The sequence below is a fragment of the Schistocerca piceifrons genome, chromosome 2 (assembly GCF_021461385.2).
Source record: "Schistocerca piceifrons isolate TAMUIC-IGC-003096 chromosome 2, iqSchPice1.1, whole genome shotgun sequence".
In the NCBI taxonomy this organism is placed as follows: domain Eukaryota; kingdom Metazoa; phylum Arthropoda; class Insecta; order Orthoptera; family Acrididae; genus Schistocerca; species Schistocerca piceifrons.
The window spans coordinates 877,841,525-877,852,286 of record NC_060139.1 but is presented as its reverse complement, the minus strand read 5'-3'; positions in this window follow the sequence as shown (position 1 = coordinate 877,852,286).

Here is a 10,762-nt window from a genome sequence, read left to right as displayed (position 1 = left end):
TTCTCTAATATGTATGGGTAATCTAGCTTTTAACACTCGCAATAAGTATCTGGTGGTTACTGGCTCATCCCAGTACTGGGTCATGTTAATATATTTTTCAAAGTACTTCCCTAAGGAACTTGACTTCGGATTATACATTTCTGCATTTTAAACAACTTGACGGAGTCGCTCTTGAGTAGACGCTGACCAGAATTGATCAAGGAACGCCTTCTCGAAGTCGTGGAAAGTCTTGTAAGTTTCTTCTGCATTTAATGCCCAGGTCGACGCATCACCAGAAATATGTGAAACCACAAACTGTATTTTCTGTTCTTTTTGGATGAACACTTTTGAAGTTTCGAATGAAAACTATTGGATGTATGTTTTTCTTGCTTTCTTCGTTAAATATTTGAAACTGTCTATGCTTAATCAGGCTTTCTTCATGCATCAAGGTAGTTAAGTGCACGGAATTGCTATCATTCGCAGGTGGTGTGGTTAGTTTATTACAAGTACATTCTATTCCACTATTATTGTTCCTTGGTGTCACATTTTGCCCTGGTAATATCGGTTGATTACCAAAATTAGGTCTTCTTTGTGGTGCATTAAAATTTGCCGTTAGATTATCTGCGATCTTTTGCCTGTCAGTACCAGTGTTGTCATTACTGCATACTGTCAGATTTTCAAAGTTTCGATTTTCAGAGCTCAGCACCCCGGCTACTTCTGTTCCGACTTGCTTTCGGATTTCCAAGGGAATGTCCACCTGCATTGTTTCCACAGCGGTAACCAAAGCTTTGAATTGGTTCTCTAGTCTATCTACTTCAGTTTGAAGGCTATTGACCTGAACTGGAATGTTTGTTAACGGTTCAATAGTGGTTTTTACTGCATCGATCTCCTGCTTAAAATGGGTAGTAATAGCATTATCACGATCGACCAACACTTGATTGCTACAGACAATTTCTTTATCTCTTTCCAGAAAAATATTGTTTATATTTTCCATAAATTTCTTCTCCTGTTCTTGGGCCCTGAGCTCTTGTTGCTGTTTTTTTATAAGCTTTTCCTGTCTACGTTTTTCCTTTTCCTGCTGACGTTGTCTTTCACGCTCCTGCTCTTTAATACTAAACTTTTCAAAAACTGCTGTTAGCATATCCTGTATCGACACAGCTTGAGCATTGCTAACTTCTGTCCATTTCCCAGAAGATATAGTGTGATTAATTCCTAACTGGTTGAATGCAGGAGTGTCAGTTTGTTTTGGCAACTCCTCAGTTTTACTATCACTCGGGACATCAGTTACTAAATTATCATTCATAATTAAATTTTCTAATAATTCGACAGAAGTATGGGTAGATAGTTCTACCTGTGACTCTGATGTCATCTCTGCATCAGTATCCTCATTCGGTTTAATCTGTTTCTTATGTTTAACCATTCTATCACCAGTATAGCACAACATATATATAAATCACTGACAAGCACCAATTGACACAAAACGATCTTATAACTAACACTTATACACAAATAACACTTAAAAATATCATTCTAGCAGCCAGAATATTCAATTATTACTACTTATGGCTGGAGGTACTAATTTTAATCCCATAGCGTTTGTTAATCGTGTGCTGCTGTATAATTACTGAACATGAACATGTGTTCCTACCTGAGTTAATTCAGAGTTGTGGACTACACTGCTTATATGAAGTTACTTGTGTGTTTCGCACCAGCGCAGATAAGTAAATAAACAATGATTAATAGCTTGTTTTGGCACCCCGCACCTGTATTACATCAGAATTTCAATTATTAAAATGAATAAATGTGCACTGGTGGCCCCACGTTGGGCGCCAGTGTGGTGTTCGCTGTGTTATTCGGTGGTATGGTATTTTATTAATTTGTAAATAAAAATGATAATCTTTTTTTATTACATTGAGTAATTACTAAATAATTTTTCTCCCGGATAAAGATTTGGTCAAGTTGCTAAAGAACTCCAAGTTAACGTCGTGTTCAAGTGTTGTCTGTAAGTTGTGTGAGTGTCTCTAAATCACAGTTCATACAAGAGATTCTGTACAACTATTGCTTATGATGAAACAGTTATCTTTAGCAAAATGATCATTAAAACCACCGAATATCAGCCGCGCATAACACTGACGTATGTTACCTGAAACATTATTCTTCGCAACTCGTGCTTAATTGATTTCGGCTCCATACATCAGCTAGAAAAGTTTGTTATAAGGATCGTGCTATGAGCACTGTTTTTAAAGAACCAATCTGATTCGAATTATTTTCATTAAAATGAGTTCGGGACCACCGGAGCACATTTATTTTTACACATTTGTATTACCTTCGGCATTCATGTCTGCAGAGTTGCGTAATTTGAATTTGCCGCTTAGATAATTGTTAAGATGGCGGCAGACAATTGATAGAGACTTTTTATTGTTAGAACAAATAGGATAGTATTTGAAATGCTTATTAAACTTTACTTTCGTATTGTGCACTATTTAGACATAATCAAGCAAACATTTGATTTTTTTTTCTAAGGAAAACACAGACAAAGATTGTAGTTCTGTGCTCACATCTGGTAATGTCGAATCATGACTTTAGACCACCATCATTGTACAATATGCATCACAGAGTTAAGCTATGGTTTCTTCTGATGGTTGAGAGTTGGGAGAGTTAAGTGCAACAGATGATGACTCCACGTTAAACGACATTCTGGCTCACGTAGTATTGTGTATGCGGGATATACTAAACTCCTAAAAGTCTGCTCATGTAGATATATGCTCTCTAAATTGTTAAATATTTTAACAGTTCCGGGGAAATCTCCTATAGAGAACGTATGATTATCCATTATCACCGACAGAGAGTAAACGTTTCCATGGAATAAGGTTGAAATATGCATCGACACATCGTGTAGTGGACATCATTCATCCACGGATAATATTACTATGACGTCACTAAAGAAAGGGTTTTCAAATACTGCCATCGGGCAGAGCCCTCGATTCGATATCATACCAACACTCACATGCTTACATCCACTGAAGTTCAAACAGTAGGTTTGACTTAACAACATTATCGCCACCTCAGGTGGCTGTTCCTGGAAGGATTTTCACTTCAGCTGCAAGGAAAAGAAATTATTCGTTAAGCACGTTTCTTTTTCCTCCTAATTCCTATTCATCACCATCGGCGTTATTATTTACACTGCTTGGCAGAAGGGATTGTTGATATACATCTTAACACCCTTACCCATTGAAAGTTCTCTCACTAATGGGTGAGCTATTTATCGATCCCTCTAAATGTATATACTACTCGTTACTTCTCCTGTCAGTTCATGAAGGTTATTAGAACTATGTGACAAAAGTCGTGGGATACCTCCTAATATCGTGTCGGACCTCCTTTTGCCCGGTGTAGTGCAGCAGTTCGACGTGGCATGGACTCAACAAGTCATCAGAAGTCCCCTGTAGAAATATTGAGCCACGCTGCTCTACAGCTGTCTATAGCTGCGTATGTGTTGCTGATGCAGGATTTTGTGCACCTCTCGAGCATGTCCTGTGAATGTTCGATGGGATTCATTTGGGTTGATATGGGTTGCCTAATCATTCGCTCGAACTGTCCAGAACGCTCTTTAAATCATTTGCGAACAATTGTGGTCCAGTGACATGGGCATTTGTGATCCACAAAAATTCCTTCATTGCTTGGGAGCATGAAGTCCATGAATGACTGCAAATGGTCTCCAGGTAGCCGAAGATAACCATTTTCACTTCAATGAACGGTACAGTTGGAACAGAGGATCCACTCCACGTAAACAGAGCCCTCATCATTATGGAGCCACCGCCAGATTGCACAGTGTTCTGTTGAAAACCTGGGTCCATGACTTTGTGAGCTCTGCGACACAACTGCATTTAGAAAATCAGGACTCATCTAACCATCTCACGGTTTTCCAGTAGTCTAGAGTCAAGCCAATATAGTCGTAAGCCCGAGAGAGGAGGCGCTGCAGGCAATGTCGTGTTGTTAACAAAGGCAGTCGCGCCGGTCGTCTGCTGTCACAGACTATTAACGCCAAATTTCGTCGCACTGTTCTAACGAATACTTTCGTCGTACATCCCCCCCCTCCCCCCCCCCCTCATTTCTGCAGTATTGCTTGTCTGTTAGGATCGACAACTCTACGCAAAAACGCTTCTCTCGTTAGTTAAGTGAAGGCCATCTACCATTGTGTTGTCTATGGTAAGAGGTAATGCTTCAGATTTGGTGTTCTCGGCACACTATTGACACTGTAGATCTTGGCATATTGAATTTGCATACGATTTCCGAAACGACGTGTCCCATGTGTCCCGCTCCAACTGCCATTCCGCATTCATAAAATTGTTGATTCCGATCGTGCAGCCATAACCAAGTCATAAACATTTTCACATGAATCATCTGAGTAAAAGTGACGGCTCTGCCTATCCATTGCCATTTTATATCATCTATACGTGATACTGTCGCCAACTGTATATGTGCATATCGCTATCCCACGACTTTTGTCACCTCGATGTATAATATTCCACCTGGTCGCGATCTGTTGCTGCTGCAGTGGGTACCTCTTTTTCTGATCCTTCAGTAGCTCTGGCAGTGCTGTAATAGTAACACAATAATCTCTTCAGATATAACGTCACACAAACATTATTATTATTGTAAATGGATGAATATTTACTGAAATTTCGGGCGCTTCTTGTATTTTTGGATTCTAGATATTCATTTTAAGAAGAGTCTACTTTTCCAACATATACGGCATGACGTACTGGTGGACCCAATTAGGTAATACATCTTCCTGACTGTCTGCTGCATTGCCATTATCTGTTGAACAGTATTCCTCCTATCTACAGACGTATTGTCTTCCACTATCCCGCTTTTACATTCTTGATGCAGGAAGTTGTGAGTACATTTGTCTGTAAGATGTTTATAACAAACAGACTTATGAGATTCTTCGTTGCTTGATGAAAGCATTTCATCAGGTGACACATGAGCCCTAGACCTTTGAACTGGTCAAATTACGAATGGGGCTTACATTAGCGTTAAGCGTTTTACATATGAAATGATTCTCATGACGTCACGATCACAGACTTCTGCCCAGTATAGCGCTGGGGAAACTGAACTGCATGCAAATAGCATCCAAGTGGGCCCGAGGGGGGGGGTGGGGTCCCGGGGTGGCGCATCGCATTCCCAGTACTCGGAGGTACTGTGGGTCAGCCATGACAGGTTGCACGAGTGTGCAGACTTCAGTCCAATCTCGCTGCCACAAAAAGCGAGAAGGCAACAGCAATGTCTAAGGGAGGAGACCATAGTGTCTGGATATCCGGTATGGACCTTGTGACTGTGGCCTGTTGAGATTCCAGACAAAGAAGTACTGAAGCTGATTTCAGAGAAACATAACTAGCACAGTTGCCTGAGCATGGTCGGATTCCTGAAATGTCCTCGGAAGATAAGGAAGTCCTGATGCTGATGTCTCTGAAATTCCTGCCGTATGCCCAGTGACCTACTACTATGGACACCTGATGTGACACAAGTTAAATGCAAAAAGTGGAAATTATTACGTGGGAAACATGGGTGATGATTGACCCGCCAGGGTAGCCGAGAGCGCTAACGCGCTGCTTCCTGGACTCGGGTAGGCGCGCTGGTCTCGGATCGAATCCGCCCGGCGGATTAACGACGAGGGCCGATGTGACGGCCAGCCTGGATGTGGTTTTTAGGTGGTTTTCCACATCCCGCTAGGTGAATACTGGGCTGGTCCCCACGTTCCGCCTCAGTTACACGGCGCGCAGACATATGAACACATTCTAACTATTCCATGAATTACACTCGACGCAGACTGTTGGGGTACACTAATTCCATCCCGGAGGGGGGGGGGGGGTGGTACGGGGTGGCGGCAGGAAGGGCATCCAGCCACCCCTTAACCATTAACATGCCAATTTCGATTAACGATGGCTGACCCTGCTAACTGCGGGATAAGGCACAAGCGATAGATAGAAACATGGGTGATGACTCTTCGTGTTATCATTACTATTACACTACTGTATAAAACGAAAAAGTGAAAAAAATCATATGACGAATCAACACTTTGACGAATAATCGACTATCTTAATTTTTCTACATTTCTTATTAATACAGTCTCTAGACTTTTTAGAGTAACAGACTACAAGAAAATGGAAGCATGGAATGACCATCAGTTTGGCTTTAGGAAAGATAAAACACCCTATAGGCTGTTCTGAAGTTGCACCTGATAATGGAAACAAGTCTTAAGAAACATCAAGACGTGTTCACAGGATTTTTTGACCTGCGATCAGCAATGACAAGTCATGCAGAGTGTTCGAAACTCTGAGGAAAATAGGTGCAAGACGCTAATATGCAACAAGAACCAAGAGAGGACAATAAGACTGGAAGGCCAAGAACGAGGTGCTCGGATTGTATAGGATATTAGATATCGGTGCAGTCTTTGGCTGCTACTTTCCAATCTATTCATAGAAGAAGCAACAACGGAATTAATGTTCAGGTGTGGGATTAAAATCCAGAGTGATAGGGTATCATGATAAGGTTTAATGGGTACACTGCTACCCTTCGTAAAACTGAGAAAGAACTGCAGGATTTGTTGAACGGACATAACAGTCTGATGAGCACGCACTAAGAACTAAGAGTAAACCGAAGAAAGTCGTAAGTAGGAGTAATAAGCAGTTAAAATAAAAATTGGAGATCGCGAAGTAGATCAAATGAAGGAGGTCTACTACCCTGGAAACTGTTTAACACACGACAGACGGAGCAAGGATGACACGAAGAGCAGACAGACTAGCACAGGCGAAGAGGGCATTACTGGCCAAAAGATATTTCCTAGTAGCAACCATCTGCCTAATTTGAGGAAGAGATTTCTGAGAATGTAGGCCTGGAACACAGCTTTGTGTCGAAGACAGAAAGTGAAGAACATCGAAATGTTTGATACTTGATATTACAAAAGGATATTGAAGTTGAGGGTGACTCTGAGTGTTGTGTGCTGTCCTTAGGTTAGTTAGGTTTAAGTAGTTCTAAGTTCTAGGGGACTGATGGCCATAGATGTTAAGTCCCGTAATGCTCAGAGCCATTTGAACCATTCTTTTGAGGGTGACTGACATGGAACGAGGAGTTCTTTGACGATTCAACAAGGAGAGGAACGCGTGGAATTCGTAGACAAGAAGGAATGGGACGAGAGCACATGCGTAAAGACATCAGGGAATAACTTCCACGCTCTCACCGAGCCTCAGTCACGTCTTCCACTCGCGACTACAAGCAGTTTGTCTACTATGTGCGTCTCTTGCAACACTCATTTCCACACCCACACAAAAGTACTTCAGTCACTTAATTTGATTTCATCTCCTACAGCGTTAATGTCCAGCATCGCTGTACGTCTAGTTCGGATTCTTCTAGTCCCCTAAATAACTGGATGCATAGATATATACGCTCTACTAACCCTAGAAATACCACATCATACCTCTCTTAAGAAGTGCCATGAACATCAGATGTACATCAGATCCTTACCTAGCGGGTCCTGAATGGCCATTTATAAACCACGCCCGCATGTCGTGGTCGTGCGGTAGCGTTCTCGCTTCCCACGCCCGGGTTCCCGGGTTCGATTCCCGGCGGGGTCAGGGATTTTCTCTGCCTCGTGATGGCTGGGTGTTGTGTGCTGTCCTTAGGTTAGTTAGGTTTAAGTAGTTCTAAGTTCTAGGGGACTTATGACCACAGCAGTTGAGTCCCATAGTGCTCAGAGCCATTTGAACCATTTATAAACCACAGCCACACTCACGTCGTGCCCGAATTGTACACACTCAAGCCGATTGTGTGGAACTCGTGGTAAAATCATGTATTACCAGGGAATCTCCAGATCAGTTCTGAACATTAACAGTATTAACGCAGCATCCCTTCTACCACTGTCATTCAAATTGGTCCAGCAGAAGATTTCGCCTCGATAAACAATTTTAAATATGAAGCAACAAATGAGGTTACATTCACTGACACAAAGTTCTGCTGCGATTTTATTGCAGCAGTTATTATTATTATTATTTTTGGGTTCTCCAGTGGGTTAGTAATCCCAAACTCAGAGATAAATTCTCTTTTTTATTCCTTATAGTCGTTGTAAGGTATTGGGGGATTGGGGAGGGGGTGGTATATAGATCACATTTTTCTCATTTCGTTTCTTGAAATAATAATATTAAATCCCGACCTTGGGCGTCTATGTTCAAACTTGCCTCCTGCTTTCTCTCAGGAACCTTGTTCCAGGACCTATTTCCAATCCTCTTTGAAATGATGCTCCTCAGTCTCTAAGAACATGACTGTTGAGTCTTGGATTCAGCACGAGTTCCTTCGAAATACGAAATCCTTGTTTCATCTGGAGCGTCACGTCCTGATTTAAATCTTCCTCTAAAGTGCTAATGATACATTCTGTTAGACCTGTCACTGATATTTCTGCAGAAAATCGATCTAAACAAAGTATATTGTATTTTGAGCCGCACATGACAATAAGAGGAAGTATGAGAACTGCAAGTAATTTTGTCACCTAAAAGTCATTGATGTACTTGTGGTTTACTCTAAGGATAACAAAATAATAAGATTTTGTTGCTGACACTGTAAAGTCTATCCTATTGGAACAGTAATTTTCGCCTTGACATTAAGCAGACATTAACGTATCCGAATATGTTACACTACTAGCCATTAAAATTGCTACACCATGAAGACGACGTGCTACAGACTCTAAATTTAGCCGACAGGAAGAAGATACTGTGATGTGCAAATGATTAGCTTTTCAGAGCATTCGCACAACGTTGGCGCCGGTGGCGACACCTAAAACGTGCTGACATGAGGAAAGTTTCCAACCGATTTCTCGTACACAAACAGCAACTGACCGGCGTTGCCTGGTGAAACGTTTTTGTGATGCCTCGTGTAAGGAGGAGAAATGCGTATCATCACGTTTCTGACTTTGTAAAGGTCGGATTGTAGCCTGTCGCGTTTGCAGTATATCGTATCCCGACATTGCTGCTCGCGTTGGTCGAGATACAATGACTGTTAGCAGAATATGGAATTTGTGGGTTCAGGAGGGTAATACGTAACACCGTGCTGGATCCCAACAGGCTCGTATCACTAACAGTCGAGATGACAGGCATCTTATCCGCAAGGCTGTAACGGATCGTGCAGCTACGTCTCGATCCCTGAGTCAACAGATGCGGACGTTGCAAGACAACAACCATCTGCACGAACAGTTCGACGACGTTTGCAGCAGCATGGACTATCAGCTCGGAGACCATGGCTGCGGTTACCCTTGACGCTGTATCATAGACAGGATCGCCTGCGCTGGTGTACTCAACGACGAACCTGGGTGCACGAATAGCAAAACGTCATTTTTTCGGATGACTCTAGGTTCTATTTACAGCATCCTGATGGTCGCATCCGTGTTTGGCGACATGGCGGTGAACACACATTGGAAGCGTGTATTCGTCATCGCCATACTGGCGTATCACCTGGCGTGATGGTATGGAGTGACCCTGGTTACACATCTCGGTCACCTCTTGTTCGCATTGACGGCACTTTGAACAGTGGACGTTACATTTCAGATGTGTTACGACCCGTGGCTCTAACCTTCATTCGATCCAGTCGAAACCCTACCTTTCAGCAGGATAATGCACGACCGCATGTTGCAGGTCCTGTACAGGCCTTTCTGGATACAGAAAATGTTCGACTACTGCCCTGGCCAACACATTCGCCAGATCTCTCACCAATTGAAAACGTCTGGTCAATGTTGGCAGAGCAACTGGCTCGTCACAATACGCCATGCAATACTCTTGATGAACTGTGGTATCGTGTTGAAGCTGCATGGGCAGCTGTACCTGTACACGCCATCCAAGCTCTGTATGACTCAATGCCCAGGCGTATCAAGGCTGTTATTACGGCCAGAGGTGGTTGTTCTGGGTACTGATTTCTCAGGATCTACGCACCCAAATTGCGTGAAAATGTAATCACATGTCAGTTCTAGTATAATGTATTTGTCCAATGAATACCCGTTTATCATCTGCATTTCTTCTTCGTGTAGCAATTGTAATGGCCAGTAGTGTATTACCACTTACGTATTCCGACGAGAGGTAGATAGTCTGTTAGTGAACGTTAGCTACTGGCACAGCTAAAAGATGACTGTTTTCCATGAAGATGTTCTCGGCAACTTAGCTTTCACTCATGATTAAGTTTTTCGTCTCCCTTTACAGTCCACCCACTCAGTTAATGTTCTCCAAACATACGAACAGTTACTCGTATTACCATAACACTGTTGTTTGACAGTATAATATTGAACGATGAAAGGAGACGCTTTTAAACAAGCGGCTGGTGTATAGAGAGTCAATATCGTGAATGGAATGAGTTCAATTAAGTTGAGTGCTCTAGTAGCAACTCCCATCTGCTCCATCGGCTTTAAATTGGCGTGTTGCTCTGGTGGTTGATCACAGATGCTTTTCCTCGGTCCGCGGACGACGACGACTGAGAGAGTAGCTGTAGTTCAATTGTTGCCGTATTAGATCATTTGTTTACTCGTTTCCACGGAAGTGAAGTCCATCTCGGCTAGAAATTGTTCCGCAGCGGCTCTTTTCTCATAATGGGCGACAGATGTCTTCGTCTTGTGGTGGAACCACTATGTTTCTTGTGGCAGTCGGTCGGGTTAATGCCCTTGAGATGTAGAAACCGATGTAAGGCATGCAGACGAGTATCTTCCAGATTGTGTAAACGTGCTAAGTCAGCTTCAAATCCTTGGTTGCTT